This window comes from Panthera leo, chromosome C2, assembly GCF_018350215.1.
Source record: "Panthera leo isolate Ple1 chromosome C2, P.leo_Ple1_pat1.1, whole genome shotgun sequence".
Classification (NCBI taxonomy): Eukaryota; Metazoa; Chordata; class Mammalia; order Carnivora; family Felidae; genus Panthera; species Panthera leo.
Genome location: NC_056687.1, coordinates 52,987,183 through 53,007,143, shown reverse-complemented (window position 1 = coordinate 53,007,143; position 19,961 = coordinate 52,987,183). Strand labels below are relative to the sequence as shown.

The window sequence follows — 19,961 nt, the reverse complement described above, 5'->3', positions numbered from 1 at the left end:
TGTTACTTTTATGTAAATTTTCTCAAATTTTTTTGTGGAAGAGGATGGCATAAGAATACCAAATAAATAAACATAGCTATATGGGGTTTGAAAAATGTTTGGGTTATATTTCAAGGTTCTACCACCCAATAATTTTAATTTTGTTTTTTGGTGGTGCTGTCATCTGCTTGCTTTTGGTCTGGTTTGGTTCGCTCAATATTTCTTCTTAGGAATTTTGTAATAACATCTGAATTATCTGGAAAATGGTCCCTCTCCAACTCCCATAGTTCTAGTGGGCATGTTAGTTTCCTAGGACTGCCATCACGAAGTACCAGAGACTGGGTAGCTTAAGACAAGAAAATGTTTTTCTATCATAGGTTAGGACAGAAGTCCAAAATTAAGGGCTTAGCAGTGTTGGGTCTTTTTGGGGGCCTCACAGAGAGAATCTGTTCCACGCTTTTCTCCTACTATTTGCTGGCAAATTGGCACATGGTGAACTCCCTGTGTTTTCACGTTGTCTTCCCTTTGTATATGTCTGTCTCCCTGTCTCTCCTTCTCTTCTCATAAGGACACTAGTCATATGGGATTAAGGACCCACCCCACTCTAGTATGACCACATCTTAACTAAGTTCATGGATGGGAATTCCTGACACTCAAAGCAGAAACAAATAAATCTCTTTATTTGTTTATCTATGAGATTGTTTTCTGCAATTAGAAATTGTTGTTTCTTTGTTTTAATGAAAGGATTTTCAGTAGAACCAAGCACAGGACAATTTTGAATGTTAGCTGGAAGGCAAGTGAGAGAGAGGGAAATGAGTGTGAATTGAAAATTTTTTCAATATACCTATTGACACAGTTTGAATCATTGGGTCTGTTTCCAGTTTTTTTAATTCATCAAACAATCTAGGTATGTACCAATGATAGATTGGTTAAATAAATTAATGAAATTTGCATTCTAAATATTGTGGTGCTATCAAAATTGTAGGGTGGATTTATGTGTACTTACATAGAAAGGGCTCAAATGTTAAGTAAAAAAATAAGCCATGGAACGAGGTGTGTATTTTGATATCATTTATGAAAACCATGCTTGCACACATATGCACCTACATACATACACACTTAGAAATGTATACCAGAGGGTATATCTAAAACTGCTGATACTGGGGGCAAAGAGAAAAGATTTCTAATCTTATCCTTCTATGTATTCTTTCTTCATATATTGCCACATATTCATTTACTACTAGCTTCATTAAAATCAAACAGGTCATCAACACAAAAGGAAATAATCTTGGCAGTGTTTCTTGCCTTCTTTGATAGGCTGTGTTTTCCTCCATTCCCATGTGTTCTCATAGTTGTAGAGATGGTTGGCCTTTGAAAAGCATGTATGTGTGGCACATACATAAGTACCTGCGGGGAATAAGAAGTTATCAGTGGTGAATAAAGAATGCTGAGCTGAGGCTGAAGTGGACAGGAGATCTGTTCCTTAGCCTTAGGCTATTGCTGCCACGGGGCGTTATGACCCAGCATTGTGATCTTTATATATATTTCTTGATGCACATTTTTCAGTCTGTCTGTAGGATAAATTCCTAGAAGCTGTGCCGCTGAGTCCAAATAAATGTACATTTTAGATTCTGATTGATATAACTAAACAGAAGTCAATCACTATTACTGGGCTAGTATTACTAAATGGCTTTCCTCGGATATTTAGGTGAAGTACAGATTCTGGTCGGATCTTGGCGAGGGCTCCCAAAGTATAATGTGGCATTTTTATTTAATAAGAAAATTGGCTTTGCTTGCGTTCTCCCTTAGTGGAAATTTAAACTGCTTGGTGTCAAAAAATAGAGAAAAATGGCATTCGCTTCTCCCTTCTCATCCCCACACACATCAAAGCTGGTACAGCTGTCTCTGAAAAGTAGACATCTTAAACTTACGATGAAGGCAACAATAGAGACAGAACTGAGCCTCATAGCAACAAATCAGATGCCTCTAGGAGAGCCAAATGGAACAGCACAAGGCCCTGTGCCAAAAATCCGAAAAGGCAGGAAGTGCCTTGGGATGGGCTCCAGCTGCAGCGGAAATGTGAGAAGCCTCAAATGGTTAAAAGGAAATAGTCTGCCAGGGGAGAGACTTGTGTGTTGCAGGAGGTGTTGCTACAAAGAACTTTCTCTAGCTCTTTCTTGTTGAGTTATTTAATACCACGCATATCAGTTTTCTTTGTACTGAATTTCACTGCACGAGGTAGGGAAGGGGTACGGAAGACAGATACTGATTTCACCTCTTCTGCTGATGCTGCCATCTCGTCCTGCCTGTAACATCCCCATGAAAACACCACTGAAGGGTCAATGAGCTGGAAAATGGCTACTTTTATCCTCTAAAATAATATTTCACTGATATCTATGCTTGAAAATTCACACAGTATTTCAAGGATATAGATTTATTATGAAATGTAATTTTTGTTCTTAGGGAAGGCATATACTTTCATTAAAGGAACATTTCATCCAAAGGGCAAATATAAACAGAGATGAATGTATTCATCAGTTTGAAAATCTATATGATGAGGGAAGGGGCAAATAACATTACTCCTGTTAAAGATTCTATATCCGACAAAATGAGAACTAGTATGGTGTGACCTTAACTGAATATAATCTGTGATGCAATCTAGGATATTCATAACATAGCTTTTATTTGTGAAGTTTCTTTTTTGTATCCGTTTGCAAAGCACTGTCACATGCCCTCACTGGCAAGCAATTTATGCCAGTTAGTAATCTTGTGAGTTTTGCAAAATAGGTGTTAAATTTGATTCACCCATGTTCCCTTAAGTCCCTTTGTAAAAAGGTCAGAGTCTAAAATTCAATAAACAATTCTGAGATTACAGACCTGAGAGGTGAAGTACGTTACCCAAGGTCATACTGGTTAGTAACAGAGTAAGACCTGCACTTCTGCAGAGCTCAGAGGCACAACCACTGAAGTCCTACTTGCTTTTATCCTCTCTCTCTCTTGAGAGACAACGTGGGCTCTTTGTCATCAGGCTTTTCTCTGGTTCACTGTCAATAACAGACATTATGATTTCAGAGCCGCTCTCCACACTGAGAAACTTTTCTTCGTACTGAACTACTTACTACACTTAGTGTCATGTGGCATTAGTTGTGCAGTTTGGGCTCCATGGAAGGAACATTATTTTCACACTGAAAAGGATAAAATGCACATGAAAAGGCGCAATCAAGTCCAAACACAGGTATAAAGAGAGAATGAAAGAATAGCTATCAGCTTTTAATGAGCTCACACCTCGAAGGCCGAGAAACTTTGGTGTGATGAAAAGAGTGCAGGTTGTCGTATACAGGTTGAGTTTCAATTTTGACTTTTACCTTTTTTGCTGTGTGGAATATAATCAAAATACTTCTAGCTATTTTGAGCCTTGGATTCTTCAGTGATAAAGTAGGCATGGTAATAGCTATGTCATAGGGTATTTTAAAGAGCTAAAATAATGTATGTAAAATGATTATGCTTCTTGGGTGCTTAATACATTTTAGCTATAATTAATGCAGTATGAAATCAACTTAGTGAGATGACTTAGATTGCATGTGATTTCCAGAATATATTCTAATTAATAAGTGATTTATCAGAACTTTGGGGGGGAAATAAGTGGGTATTAAGACTTAGCAAGTATTCATTGAAATCAAATCATGATACATTGACCTTAATTTGTAAAGAGTGGTACTAGATCAGGGGTCAGCAGAGTAAAGCCTAGAGGTCAGATCTGGTCTGCAGCCTATTATTTGGCCTGAGAACCATGAAGGTTTTTATATTTTTAAATGATTGGAAAAACAGCTTAAAAGATATTTCACTGCCTACGAAAATTATATGAAATTTAAATTGCAGTGTCCATAAATAAAGTTTACTGGAACACAGCCACACTCATTCACTGGCATTAGGTCTAAGACAGCTTTCCAATGGAATGACAGAGCTGACTTTGCCGCAACAGAGATCATATGACCTAGAGGCCTAAAGTATTTACTACCAAGCTTTTTATAGGAAAAGTTTGCAGACCTCATAGTAGAACATTAGGTCAGAGAAAGACCCCAGACACATTATATCTGTATTTCACCAAGTGTTTAAATCAGCCACCTGTGACAGAGGCAGCTAACTGAGGAACAAACACAAGTGCTGCTCCTCTATATTCTGTACATATTTCTGGAAGGTGCCTGCCCCCTATGATTATATATCCCAGGCTCCCTTCTTCGAGGTGTGTGGCCATGTGAAAAGCTTGGCCAATGAAATATGAGTGAAAATAACATGTATCATTTCCAAGACAGAGTTTTCAAGAAGCAGGAGTTCCTTCTCCTATGCATTTTACCCAGCAGGTTCTAGGGCATGGCTGAGCCACAAAACATATAGAGCCAGGGGCCCTGGACTGCATGTCAGAAGTGGCAACCTGCCCACCTGAAGCACCTGTTTTGGACTTCTATTTGAGTAAAAAATAAAGTTCTGTTGTATTATCACTGAAACTTGAGGAGTTTGTTTATTAGTGTCTCTCTAATTCACTCTTAAAATGTTCTGAAAAAGATAAGGCAATGTGTCTGAATGAAAATACATGCATTTAGTAATGATCATCTGTGCTCAAACAGGGTTGGTTAATCAATCGATGCCAACATGGATGGAAGAGGTGTAACACCTGCATTCTTCCATCCTTGCTCCCACACTAAGAACCAATACTGCAGGACAAAATGAGTAATTTTTAATGTTTTAAACCTGCCTTTAGAAGAATTCTTTTGGTGCACCTGGGTGGCTCAGTCGGTTAAGCATCTGACTTGATTTTGGCTTAGGTCATGATCTCAAGGTTTCTGATATCGAGCCCTGCGCAGGGCTCTGTGCTGACAGGGTGGAGCCTACTTGAGATTCTCTCTCTCCCACTCTCTCTGTCCCCTCCCCAGCTCCTGTTCTCTCTATATCAAAAATAAATACATAAACCTTAAAATATTTTTAAAGACGATTCTATAATTATACAGGAGGTTGGACTAAAAATTCCTCTAATTCTGTCTTTCAGTCCTTGAATTTAATCATTAAATGCTTTCTTGTTTTAATCATGCATGAATTATTTTGTTTCAAAAATTTAAAGGTCAGTTAGATAAAAAGCAATTCTGTGACTTTGGTTTTCTATAAATTGACGATATACACAGGTCCTAAATATACAATTCAGGGACTTTTGATTAAGTTATTCATTTTGTCATACAGTAAATAAGGTACCCTGGGGAATAGGAAGATATGATGAAGGACTGGTGTACTTGTTAAGATATATCCATCTGCAAGTAAGAAAATACCAACTAACACTGGCTTAAATAATAGAAATAAAGGTATTTAATCATCTCACATGAAAGAAGTTTGCACCTGACTGAGACCATGTTAACTAAGAGATCTATGTTGCCATCATACACAGTAAGATCAATTAGTAGTTAGGTAATAAGTCATACTGACATCATATAGCTGATATGATATACTGAGAAGGGCTTATTGTTTGTTTGTTTTTATGGCCAAAAATGTATAATCTAATCATGAGAAAACATCAGATAAACTCACATTGTGGGACATTCTATTAAATAATTGACTAGTACTCTTCCAAAGTGTGAAGGTTATTTAAAAAAATAAATAAATTAGGAAAGATTGAGAAATTATCACAGATTGAAGGAGACTAAAGAGACATAATAACTAAATTCAATGTGGTAATTTGCAGTGCATCCTGAAATAGAAAAGAAGATATTAACAGAATAACTAGAAAAACCCAAAAATAGTCTATAGTATAATTAATAGTATTATACCAGCATTCATTCTTAGTTTTGATAATTGTATTATGGGTATGTAAGATGTTAACATTAGGAGGAGCTGGTTAAGGGCATATGGGAATTATCTGCTATTTTTGTCACTTTTCTGTAAACCTAAAATTATAAATATAAATATAAATATAAATATAAATATAAATATAAATAATATAAATATAAAAGCCTGGAGTTGGTAATTCCAGATGCAGTAGGGTGATGCAGGAACATCATCAAGAGCTAAAGATTTGTTTCTACTTTCCCATTCTGCCATTTTTCTTTGTTCCCTTTTTTCTCTAGGTCTAGCTGCATACCAGATATTCTCCACCGCAGCTCAGATCGACACATCTCCATCCTGCTCTATTTCTGGGCAACTAGCCTTCTATAGGGTTACCAACTGCTCTGTGGCTTCTGGTCAGGCAATGCCTGCAGAAGATCAGCATGCAAAAAAAGAGTGGGTTTTTATTCACTTGGGTCTTTCCACCTCAGGCAAAGGTTTACAAGAGCCTGAGTCCCTCTACCTATGTTCCTGGTGACAGTTACTGTAGGACACCTCTCTCCTAAATCTATGATTACAGCCCTTTACATATTCTCATAAACACTCCTGTTCCTGGCATTTTCAAGCCCACTCGTAGTAATGGCACCCTGCAATTGTAATCGCCAAGGGCTACCTGTTCCTCATAGTTCTCTTTTATCCTGCTCATACTTTATGAAACTCTCAGTGACCACACTTGCATGTGCTGTCTCATTCCTGCTTAAATTCTGATATATCATTGTCACAAAATAGCCCATGCAGTTCCAAGCATCATATATGCTCTCATGTAATTAGAGAGGTGAAAGCATACAGTGCTTATTAGATACACACACACATACACACACACACACACACACACACACATGCACGCACTCACCTGCTATACATGGTTTCAATTCTACCTCTGTCACTTACTGGCTTCATAGTAGGTCTGACACCTAGTGAGTACTCAGTATTCTCCATCTCATTAACAGAGAGTTAATCGTGCTGTTGCTCAGGATAAATGGCTCTAGAGTCATCTTTTACTCACTTTCTTTCCAACCCCATAGCCAGTATGATGATGAATCTTATCAGTTTTGCCTCCAAAATATGTCTAGAACCAATCAGTTACTACCCTCTGCACCCTCACAACCCTAACTCACCATGTCTGTTTGGATAATTGGTTTGGTCTCCTCCTTTGACTGCACCTGCCCTCTTTCACACACACAGTGTTATCTCAGGGACAACCAGAGACTTCTTTTCAAATGTAATTTCCATCTTGGGACTCTTCTGCTAGAACTCTCCCACTTCACCCAGAGGTAAAGCCCTACAAGATCTGCCTCCTTCTGTTACTTTCTTCCCTCACCTTATCTGTATTATTTTCTTCCTTAGGCACTGTCAGCCACACAGAGTTCCTTATTTTTGCTGAAACATAGCAAGTTTGCTTCCACCTCAGGGTCTTTGTTTTTTCCTCTACCTGAAACTTTATTCTACCAGATACCTCCCTAACTCACTCCCTTGCTCCCTTTACTTCTATCAGCTCAAATATCAGCCTTTCTTTATGACCCTAAATAAAAGAAAATGAAACAAAACTCCTTTTCCATTATACCGTCAACCCTCCTTATTCTGTTTTTGCATTGTTTTTCTCCATAGAACGTTACCATTACTCACATATATTAGTGTTTTTCCATATGCATACGTGCATATGCATGTACACATATATGGATAACACACATACATTCTTTTTCTCTCATTAGAATATGTTGTCCTTAATGCTATAGATTTTACTCATTATTATATCCCCATTGCCTGGAATGGTAGCTGGTACATAAAATGTACGTAAAATAATTTTAAGTAAGTGAATGTATGAGTATCAGTTAAATGTAAATCTGGAAAAAATGCTTTTTAAAGGTTATTTCCCTCCTGGGATTTGGGGCATCTCTTCATATGAAAGAAGCAAGAGAGAATTTGAACAAAATGACTTCATCACCCACTGACGAAGCTGCTCAGAAAAGGGAAAGTCACTGCTCATCAAGAATTCCTTCAACATTCCTCTTACAGAGCCAACCTGAATGGAGACTTCCTTAGGCAGCTAGAGACAAGTTTTATGGATACAGTAAATAAATTTTTATTGCTAAGCAAGCCAAAATGTAAGCAGGAATGCTTAATGATACCCTAGCTACCCGGGGAGTGAACTTTCTCCATCCTTCATATATTGCTGACATGTCAACTACAGCACTTCACGCTTGACTGAGAAGCTATTAAAACAATTACCAGGTCATTAACAAGGGCTTTTAAGACCAGTTTTGAAACCATACTAGTGAGGAAATTTGCTTTGATAGGCATATTAGACCACAGGGTGGCCTGGATTTGGACAATTTCCAACTGTCCTCTGGCTTCTCTTCTCTTATTCTTCTGATTTCTAGGGACACTCCCAAAGGTAGGTAGATGACTATTTAAAATTTCATTAAAATGTCTTCCATTTATGCCTGAACAAAGGGAAGACAACCGCTTGTGCCTGTGGTTCTCAGTATCCAGATTCAGATACAGTTTTCTGTAACCAACTTTGTCCTGCTTACTCCCCTCCGAGCTTGAGGCCTTCTCTCACCCCCAACACCAAAGTTCACCAGCTCAGGTGGCCTATAGCTGTCCTAAAGCTTCCACAGAAGCAGCTCACCCTTCCCTTGCTTCCCGATGCCACATGGTACTTTCAAATAACCCTCTCTCCACTGGAGGCAAGGTTTCTACCCCTTCTCTCCTCACAAGGTATAGAGAAGAACACGCACCCGTCCTGGTCATAATAATTTACATAGATTATAAGTTACAGACATGCCTAACCAAATAAATATATGTTTGTATTTTAAAGAGGAGCCTAACACAAATGGATTAAGTGCTGTTTAACTTGTTAGCTCTGAGGAAAATAGTACTGTTCTATTTTATTGAGGGAAAAATTAAAGATCACAATGAATGATACAGAGACCAGTTAGGAAGGTCTTAACTAACTCTCTCTTAATTTATGATTACATGAAAAACTAAGCAATAACTATCATTACCAGATGTCATTTTTTTTGGCCTTCCCTTTTTCCCTAGGGTGGGGTTCTTTATAAATAGGCCAGACATATAGAGATAGAGAGATGAATATGCATGCCAAAGAGATTAGATTTCGTGTAGCTGAAATCTGACAGCTAAACCAGGTAGCCATTCTAGGTGGGTATTCTGACCCTTCAACACTTTCCACAGGACATTCTGTAGCAACTTTATTGCTTATTTGGGACACTGATGAGGAGTGTCTTCTTACTCATTTATGGCAACATTAAACAGTTGGTCAATGTGATTTCTAAACAAAGAAATTCCTAAAGCAGAGGATGTACAGATACTACATGTTCTCTCTTACTGCAGACACCTAGCCTATCTCAGAAAGAAAACAGAAATTTTGTAGAACTTCACTTAATAAGCTCTAGTCAAAGTCTGTTACTAATATGGAGACTCAGGCCTCTTTGGGGGTTTTTCCATAGACTCTTGCAGAACAAGTAACAAGTATACTTTTTGATTAGGAAAGTCTCTCTCTTTTTTCACATCAATTTTACTGCCAGCACATCTCCTCCCACAGAAAATAACTGAGTAGAAATAAGATCTTGATATTCTACTCATAGAGTCTGGCTGCAATCAATTGCAACTCTTATGGGAAGTAATCCTGCTGTCAGTTTTGTTTCATTTATTTCTTAGACTACCTAAGAGACCTATTTCAGTACTTAGAAAAATACAGATTGTTTCAGGTCTTCATGCTGTTCAAAGTAAATTACTAATAATAGCAAAATAATGGTTGGTCCCTTAATTTTAGTAATTGTTTACAATAATTAATGAAAAATCTATCATCTTCAGATAAGAGTGTTGCAGTTTGAGAATCCAAATTTTTTTCTAGACGTGAACAAAAGAGACATCCTAAAGTCCTTCTAGTACATACACTTTGTTATCTTACAAATCACATAATTAGTTACCACATGTTTATTTTTTCTCATATGACAAAATAGGCCGTATTAATTATCTGTTCCTATATAAAAAATTACCTCATGATTTAATGCCTTTAAACAAGAATAAACATTTCTTGTCTCATGGTTTCTGTGGATCAGGAATCTGGGAGGAGTCTGATGGGCTCCTCTGTCTTGGGGTCTCTCTTACAGGGTTGCAATCAGGGTGTTGTGGGGGCTACAGCCATTTGAAGGCTTCAGTAGGCAAGGGAGATCTAGATCCAAGATGTCTGACTCACATAGTTGGCAAGTTGGTGCTGGCTGTTTGCAGGAAGACTTAGCTCTCCACGGTATGGACAGCTCCACTGGACATCTTGAGTAGCCTCCTCATATACCTGTTGCATTTACCCAGAACAAATGGTCCAAGAGAGAAGAGGGTAGAAATGACAATGTGCTTGATGACCCAAGCTTAGAAATCACACACTTTTGCTCTGCTGTAACTCTACCAGTCACACACACAAACTCCGGCTCAGGTGGGAAGGAGTACACTAACTAGGGTATGAATCATTGGCAATCCTCCTGGAGATTGGCTGCCAGATAGCTATAAGCTGAACAATAACTAGCACCAAGTAGACACCCAATAAATACTAGTTGAATGATTTTTCTTTTTTAATAAAGTAGGAGAATGAGAAGCAGAAAGTGGAATGTCCAGAAGGAACCACAATGCTTGAATAAGCACCACATGCCCTGTTGTCTACACTGTTCTGTAAACAAATGAGAAAACTTCATTCTAAATTATTCACATAGGACCTTATTTTTATTTCTGCTTTGTAATAAATATTTTTAAAGTGAACAGTTAGGTAAAGTATAACAATTTAAATAAGTCTCTTAAGATACCCAAATATTATAACCTTGTAGTTTCCTCATCTGGGTTTGACAAAGTTACAGCAGGGAACTGCTGAACTTAAACCAGTTTTCAAATGGTTATCATAATTCTTTTAGAAATTATGTACAAATGGGGTTCTACATTGTTTTAGTACCTTTCCATAAGGAGTTCAGTGAAAATAATGTGCATAAAATTCACAATCCTGATTATCCCATTGTAACATATATAAATTCTCCAATTTCATCCTTTTAAAATAAAGAAACAATAAAAAAACAAATAACATTAAAAAAAATTTTAAATGTGACTAACACTTGTAAATAAAAGATACACATTTTCCTTCCCTTAACCACTCCTTTGCCAAAAGATCAATGGGCTTCTCCACCGGAAGAGGGAAAATGATTTTTGAAACCAAGTCTCTGCTTCATCATTTCCTCTTCAAGTCCTTTTGTCCTTGGAATTAGTAGAATAAGGTGGAAGTTCTCTTAGAAGTCATCGGTGCACATAAGTCTTTGGCTTGAAAGTTTCGAAAATTTTCTGAGACGGAAAAAGTTCTCAACACACTAAGAGCCAACTTTGTTCCTTTGAAAATTAAACGTAATTACTTCACTTGGAAGATTATTTCACAATTCAGTAGATTCACTTCCAGGAAAATTGTCTTGGTGTCAGGCCTGCTTTAGTTTTTTTTTTTTTCTCTTTATACTAGACTTTCAGTAGCTCTCCTTTATTTTGTGAGGCACCCTGCGGGGAATGGGAATGCTTTGCAAATTAAACACTATTTGAGTAAATTCAACATGGAAATGAAGGCCTTTATACCAGAAATTATATTTAGCCTCTGCTATTCTCCTTTGTGTCAAGGATGATGGTCAATTTCAGCATAGATATTCATATTTACTATAAAAGTGGTGCTAAAAATCTAATATTGCAAGTGTTTTTGTGAGCGAGTACTTATGTATATGGATTAGTAGCACTGTACTGTTCTGTTTCATGGTACACTTTTTTTTTTTTCTGTCCTCTGTGTTTCATCAACGTTCTGAAACAGTCAGTAACTAGACTCTACACTGCTTCTTTTGGTTCTTTTGTTCTCTCCTCATAAATCATTCTCTCCAGCCCTTAAAAGACTTTTCATCTTAACTCATTCCAAATTTGTTTGTCTCTTTTAGCATGTTTTCTTGTTTTAAATCATGAGGTGGGAAGCCTTGATTGTACTTTTATAATTTTTTTAATGTTAATTTATTGTGAGCGAGTAAGCGTGAGCGGGGAAGGGGCAGAGAGAGAGGAGGATCGAGGGTCGAAAGCAGGTTCAGTGCTAACAGACGCAAGCTCGATGTGGGGCTCGATCATGACCTGAGCCGAAGTAGGATGTTCCACTGACTGAGCCACCCAGGTGCCCTGGCTGTACTGTTAGCGCTTCATTAGGAAACTTGAATGGTTTTGGCTGCTTGACTGATGGATATAGGTACAAGTATATAAATATCGATAGATTATAGATATAGATAGATTTAGATATGGACATAGGTAGAGATAGAGATAGAGATAGAGAGATAGAGATATGTAGATAGATATGCAGAGAAGAAGCACTGTATAATATAGCAGAAAGAGCAGAGGACTACATAGTAGGAATCTTAGTTCTAGGCTTTGCTGTTATACTTGCCTGCTATGGGTAATTGAGGAAATCAGTAACCACTCTGGTCTGCCTTGTCTTCATTTATTCCCTCATTCATTCAAGAAGCACATATTACGTACTTGGGGATACAGTCATGTATAATATAGGCTATGTTTTCCCTTTTTTAGAACTAAAGTGTAGTGAAAATTGACAAATTATAAACAAGTAAGCAAAGAATTTAGAGTCTTTAGATTTGGTAATTGCTTTTAATGAATTCGTGTAGTAATTTGTTAGAAAATGACAGAAGTAAGAAGGGGGGCTGTATTTAAATAGAGAGACAGGAAATCCTCTGCCTAAGAAGGCATTATTGGAGTAAAAAGGACCCAGGTATGAGATAAATCAGGGGAAGCGTAGAAAGAGCAGATCAGAAAATGTAATTTTAGGTGCTTTTGTTATTTTAGGTTGTAATTTTATTTATATAAGTACCACTGGATAAGAAACACTAGATTCTCCAAAGCAATCTTGTAGATTTCTTTGGGATTTCCATGTGGTTTCACTTCTCAACTTCCTACTGCTGAGGCCATTTTTTTTTCCTCTGTGTAACTCTTTCATAAATTTCCAAGTTAAGAGAATAGTTTAATTTTGACTTGTTAAGGGAAAGTATATGTTTAAGAGTTATTAAAAGTTCAAGATTTGGCCGCCTGGTGGCTTAGTTGGTTGAATGTCAGACTCTCAATTTTGGCTCAGGTCATGATGCCAGGGTCGTGGGATTGAGTCCTGTCTCAGGCTCTGTGCTGAGCATGGAACCTGCTTAAGATTCTCCCTTTCTCTCCCTCTCCCTCTTTCTCTCTTTCTCTTTCTCTCTCTCTCTCTCTCTCTCTCTGCCCCTCTCTCCTGCTCGCATGCTCTCCCTATATATAAAATAAATAAAATAAAATAAAATAAAATAAAATAAAATAAAATAAAATAGAAGTTCAAGATCTGATTTTGACTCCACTGGTAAATAGAACTTAGTAAGAACTTGGGCAAGATCTTGGAAAATCATTGTAATTATTGGGGCCTCAGTTTCTTTATGTATAGAATGCAAACATTGAACTAGATCGGCTAGTTGTGAAAATTTTAATTCCATTTTCAAAGGAAATCTTTCATGGAATGCCAGTGCTTTAGTCAGTTATCATTTATTTTGTAAATGATAGAAACTAACTTATGAAAAAGGAATTTATTATAAGAATGTAAGGTGGTGGTGACCACAGTATTAGAATTATGGCTGATTCTAATAGGGACTATTAGACTGGGCACTATTCCCTCAGTAAATTTGCAACAGAATAATTTTTATACATTAGCACTTGAGAAAGACTCTTTCATAATACATTACCTAAGAAAATGATGTGTGTAAAAGCCCAGCGGTCCATTTTCTTCCTCCCTTTTCCCTTTCTGAACAAGGACGAGGTAATTCTACTATTGACCAAAGAGCAATGTTCACATGTTCTACCTGTCAAAACCATGCTCTAACCAAACTTATCAAATGCCTCTGTTCATTCCCCCCACTACCTTGTCACATAATTAATATTATATGCCAAAATTCCAGTGAGTTGGCATCAACTGAACACCTAATTGCTTGGCATGGTATATGTGTAAAAACAATCTGCAGGGTGAAGTATGACTAAGTCCTCCTTGAAGAGACCTCATGAAGACATTAGTATAGCAGGCCAAGGAAAACAAAATGATACCAGCATTTCACTATTCTGACTAGAACATTTCCTAAAACATTCCTGGAAATGTAATAAATGTATCCTTCTTAAGGGTTAAATACTTTTTTTTTCAAATTACCTTTAATTTTATAGTCAATCTCCACTGAAATAATATTTGCTTACCATTAGTGAGTCCAGTAAGAGCTGCTCAAAATGCAATTTTCTCCCTGGGGCCACTCTGTTCCATGTTTATTGTTACATCTTATCATGTCCTCCAAAAAATAAAAATAGAAACTGCTTACTGGCAGTCATGACAGATGAATTCACCATTCCTTGCCAGTAATCATGAAATACTTTGCACATGAGATTTCTTCAAAGTAATATCTTTTTTGGCTGTTTTCACCTTTTTAAAAAATCTATCTATTTTTTTATTCTCACAGAATTACTTTGCGTCCAGCAGATAGCAAATTTTAGCATATCGATTTTATAAGGAAGCTGATAAAAGTTAATTGATTTGCCCAGGACCACATGGCATGGTTGGGACTGAGATTAGAAACTTATTTTTTTAGTTTCCCGGTTTAAAGCGTTGTATACAGGAATGAAGATCTCACACATACATAGTTTACAAGTGCTATGTAGGTTGCAGAGCTATTTCTAACATAAGGCAAGATTCTAGGAAAGCTCACCAATGTAACTGATTTTTGTTTTTTGCTGTAGCTCCTCAGCAGTAGAAATTCACACAGGCCCTTCCTATCTGTAGTCTCAGACTTTGTTCTTCTCAAGAGAGCAGTGCCATATTGAGGAAATCTAAAAGGGAAATGTATACCTTTTATACACATAGTATATTCTGAAATAACTCATGATGACTTCAATAATGACCTTTGTTACAAAGGATCCAAATGTGTATAGAGAGAATGTGAAAGCCTAGAGATTATTCTGGGTCCCAGTTCAGTCTGGATGCTTAACACTTTACCCCTAAGCAGATGGAAAACTTCAGAAGAGACACAGAATAAATCGATTTTCAGGTAGGGATATCTATCTGCAGGCCTTATCATGGATTTCTCAGATTTACCTTCCGTGTTCTGGCCCTTAACAGGACCCTAAACCATAAGCCCAGGGCTAAAACAAACTTGGACAGTTTCTGCAGGTAAGGAGTGCAAGTAATGTCTATCCTTTCTTCCTTTCACTACAGAAATTTTAGGGAACTGATTATGGTTCATCTCATTACAATGTGTTTTGAAGATGCACACTTTAGTGATATAGCTGGGGACTTGGTAAAACTGGCTTAGCTTTAATATCTTCAAAATGAAGTAATTGAACTAAATAAATTCTAAGAACCATCTGAGCTCTAAATTCTAAATTCTTAAATCCTTCCAGAACAGCATCTATCATGACAGAATATGAGGGATAGAAAGGGCCTTGGAGATTATCCAGCCCGGAAGTTTTCAAACTGTGATCCAAAGAAATCCCTCAGAGGTCAAAGTAAATGTGAGGAGAAGTGAAAGATTAAGTAACTAGCATTCCATGTCCTAACCCATGGAATCCTCCCACATAAAACTCCTGATTTTATCAGTTGTATATACTGTGCTTCCATGCCTTAGTAGGCTTGAAACAAATAATCTAATCGAACACCCTACTTGCAGGTGATAAAGTCACGAAGTCCTAGAAAATCTTAGAAGTTTGCCGAAAATGACACCAAAATGGCATTGCATGTCATTGTGTCATTGGTGGCAGACTACGAACATTAGATCAAAACTGACAACTCTGTTTTACTTAGAACTATGTTAAACGTGATTTTTAACCTCACTAGTTCAGCTTGCCAAACTCACAAGCCACTGTTCCTTTGCAGGGTTTCATCGTCTCAAGAAAATCTTGAGAAGAAAAGGATGGGAAAGAGATCTGTGCATTTAAGAAAGAGTATGTGCTAGCATTGAGAAAGATGAGGTGAAAATTTTATTATTCCGAATTCTAGGGATTAACTTCAAAAATGTTTTCAACTGTTCCTTTTAATTCATTGTGTAATCAACGAGTAGTTAACATTTACTACCACAGTAATTCAGAGTTCATTTATTTCCTGCTGCAAATGCGTACTCTAAAGGAAAAATTAAGAAACTAAATAAAACATAATAAGCAGGGGAAAAAAAAAACTATACTAAATTGCTACAGCATACACTAAATTGATTATTCTTTTCTTCCCAGGTTAGAGGGCTTTGTGAAGATTATATTTGACTTCGAAAATTACAAATGTGCCCAAAACATTTTGTCTCTTTATCGATGTGTAAGGTCAACGGAAAAGGTAAAACTCAGGTTTGGTATTTTGTTTTTGAGTGGAAAAAAAAAAAACGTATAACCGGTTTTCCTGACAGAAAAAAATGTAATTTAACTTTTAAAGAGACTTAACTATTATTTCTACTTAATTCAGGAAGAGTCTTAAATTTTGTTACAAAATGTTCACATACATGCACACACAACAGTCTTTGAAATCTTTTGAAGCCTTGGACAGATGAAACTAATATTTTATACAAATACCAATGGCTTTCATTGTTCTTTTCTTCTTTATATATTTTTTTCCCATTTAAAAATTTCAAGCAAATCATAGGACATCTGGAGCATTTGTGTTTTTATTAGAGTTCTGACATTACACCAGAAAGACTCTGAAAACTCATAAAATGTCTCTAGAAAATATATAAAATAGGTCACTGTTTAAAGGCAGATTTTTTTTTTTTTGCCATGCTAAATACTTATTTTCTGTATGTGGAAGAAATCATAAAATCATTGGAATTCACACATTTTCTCACAGAAAATATTCTTAAACGATTTTTTTTTAATGAATTTGTGTTCCCAATACTCAGTGTTGCGAAATAAGCTTTTGTTCTTGGGCTTAGCTTGGGCAAATTCTCTTGGTATTGCCCTTAATCCCCAGATAACTAGCTAATGGAAATACATATACTGAGGTTCCTGTGACACAGAAGAGTCCAGCCTGGACAATGAACTTCCCTTTCTCATTTGCTTAGTGGTTATTCCTCTGGGATGGAAGCATCTGGCCTGCTTAAAGCTGCTTCTACCTGCCCAGAGGCGGTTTGTAATCCAATTTCTCATCTAAATCCAGGAATTTCACGGCTGTGAATAATCAAAGACTATTTCAGTGTGAAGACTCACTTGCCTCTGCTTGAGGAAAGAATTTTTTTTCTGAGTTTTAGAACCCCCCACGTCCCACCCGCTGCTGTCTTAGGAGTCTCAGTAGGGCTCTCTGTGCTCTGGGGACCTGGACCTAGGATGGAACCCGTGTTATATAGCACCACACACCTAGCACTCTCCTGAGTTTGCTGAACCAGCAGTTTTAAAAATATATTGCTATCAATCTAAATGGATGTGTTCCTTAGACGTCTCATTCCTACCAGGCAGCTGCTCCTCTTACATACGCTAAACGCATAATACGTTATGCATTCTAGCTTAGACTGAAAGTGGATAAACTTGCCTTAAACAAATTATGGTGAATGTCTTTGCAAGACTGGTTGCCCATCCAGGAGAAAATGTGCCTCATCAGGGTCAATCTGGCTTCAGCAGGCACTTCCTAAGAATTCCTGGCTGTATCAGATGAGAATGAAGGGGAGGGGAGAAAAAAAAAATTTCCAAGAAGTTATGAGTAATTTTCTTAACATTTTAAGCCAATGAATATTTAAAGAAGAAAAAGTCTACCCCAGGGCAGACTGACAAATGAGAAGGACAAAGGCTTGATATTTCCTGGAAATCTTGCCAATTACAAAAAAAAAAAAAAAAATCATAAAAAACAATCAAAATGGTTATCAATCTCTCACTTATATAAAAATTGCCATTATAATTTAAAAGAAAATTTTAAGCAAGAAGTCTTAGTTCAAATGTTTGTTTAAAAGTATCCTTAAAGAGGGGGATTGCCCTATTATATCTGAATGTTAAACATGACCTTTACTTTTTTTTTTCCCCCCAGGTAAAATTCTGCCTGAGTCATCAAAGTATAGGAGGCAAATGAAATACATTCCTCTTCCCCGAATTTTTAAATGTTTTTTCCTGGTTCTTATGTAACTATTAGTGTTTGAATTAAAATCTCAGAAGTGGCTTCAATTCTCTGTTAAAAGAGAACACAAGTATCTCTGATTTTAGAAGAAAAAAATATCCTACTCAAAGTAAAACAAAAAAGTTCTGTGCAGTTCTACCTCATGTATCAGTCTTAACCCATTTAGCTGTGTATGGGCTCATCAGATTCTCAACTTTTTCAGAAATTATCTTGAAAACTGTTGACGTTAAGAGAAAAGAAAAAATTAAATGAAGATACTCAAAATTTCCTAGGAAATCTTATACCATCTTAGCAAAATCCTGACTCCTAAAAAAACAGTTTCCTGTCCGACATCAGTTTGTATTGTTCTCATTATTCAAGGGCATAAACATTCCTTTTTGGTCTTTCTTTGCATGTTTCCATTAGAACGTTTACTACGATCTAGGGCGGCACGCCCGGTGATATCAGTGAAGTGTAGAAGATGATGCATGTTAGAATAGAGACAGATTAACATAACTTTTTTTTCTGTCGCGTGACTTATGAAGTTGAAAGAAATTATTTTTTTTGAAATTTGTTTATTTTGAGAGAGACAGAGACAATGCAAGTGGGAGAGGGGAGAGAGAGGAGAGAGAATCCCAAGCAGGTTCCACACTGCCAGCACAGAACCTGCAGTCTCAAAACCACGAGATCATGGCCTGAGCCGAAACCAAGAGGCAGATACTTAACCGACTCAGACATCCAGGCGCCCCTGAAGTTGGAAGAAATTAAAGCTGAAGACAGATAATAGTGAACTACTGGGTTGAAAGGTAAACAGATTATAAAAGAAACCCTGTAGTAGGTATAATATATCAGAGTTTAGCAACTAGAATGAAATAATCTCCTTTAACCTCTTGATCATTTTAATCAACCAGCCATAATCCTTTGTGTGAATATATTTGACATTTTTTCATGTGCATATTTTCAAAAGTTGTAGTCACAGTACTTGTGTGTATATACATATGTATGTATTTTAAGTATTCATTTTTCATTTTATGTCATGGAATAAATGTGCCATAATCTTTATTTATTTATTTTTTCACAATCTTTTTAACCAGTTCCCTATTTTTGCACATTTGGATTGTTTCCAAATTTTAATTTTATGAAATAAAATCCTATGAATTGCATCATTAAAAGGAAGCTTGTAAGTAGGATTCCTGAGAAAAGGTGAGGATGATTATTTGCACATTTCTTAATACCCAATTCCGAACTGCTTTCCAAAGATTATGCGGGTTTCTTGACAGTGACATAGGAGAGTTCTCATTTAGTTGATTCTCAAAATCTTTTCTTTTTCCCTTACAGGTAATCAAACAAACAATGCAATCAATATGATTCTATCACATTCTTATTCAGACTCGTGAATAAGGTAAAGGCTTTTGTGCTTTGTAACTCCTAGCCTCTCATTTTTCAGGCATCATGAAGATAATTTTACTCATTCACACATTCATTTGTACATGCACTTATTAATTCAAAAGCCATCTATTGTGACCTTCTGCAAAAAGCCATGATGCCAGATATAATAGTGAAAATACAGTTTTCACAGCAGAGATATAGAAAAATATAGAACTGGGGATATAGTGGTGAATAAGGAAGACTGAGATCAAACTCTTAGTACAGATTCCAGTAGGGATACAGAAAGTAAACACATTATTGCACAATAAATTGTTTCAATATAATTGTTATATAAGCAATGAAGCAAACTACTTAGGTATACTGAAAGAATAAAGCAAGTTAGCCTTAAATTGGTGTGAGTAAACAGTGAAGATTCCCTGAGGAAGTTATATTTAAAAATTAACTCTAAAGAATGAGGAGGAATTCATCATGTCATGGGCAAATGGACGGAAGCAGAGGGTTAAATGTGGGTCTCTGTCCTAAGGCAAGAATGTGGAGAGTCAAGCAACAAAATATTGGTCCCCAAGGGTGAAGCACTAGTGAGAAAGTC

General features: G+C 36.7%; 2 long non-coding RNA genes across 2 annotated transcripts; one reads left to right on the top strand and one right to left on the bottom strand.

Annotated features, from left to right (window-relative positions):
* Nucleotides 1–1,066: 1,066 nt before the first annotated feature.
* Nucleotides 1,067–14,722, bottom strand: LOC122198749. The gene is made up of 4 exons (XR_006193132.1): nt 14,637–14,722; nt 14,134–14,222; nt 10,070–10,165; nt 1,067–1,386 (listed from the first exon to the last, which is right to left on the bottom strand). It is a non-coding gene; the product is annotated as an uncharacterized LOC122198749 (long non-coding RNA).
* A 180-nt stretch (nt 14,723–14,902) lies between these two features.
* LOC122198802 lies at nt 14,903–17,998 on the top strand. The gene is made up of 4 exons (XR_006193167.1): nt 14,903–15,097; nt 15,800–15,894; nt 16,150–16,246; nt 17,918–17,998. It is a non-coding gene; the product is annotated as an uncharacterized LOC122198802 (long non-coding RNA).
* The last annotated feature ends 1,963 nt before the right edge of the window (nt 17,999–19,961 follow it).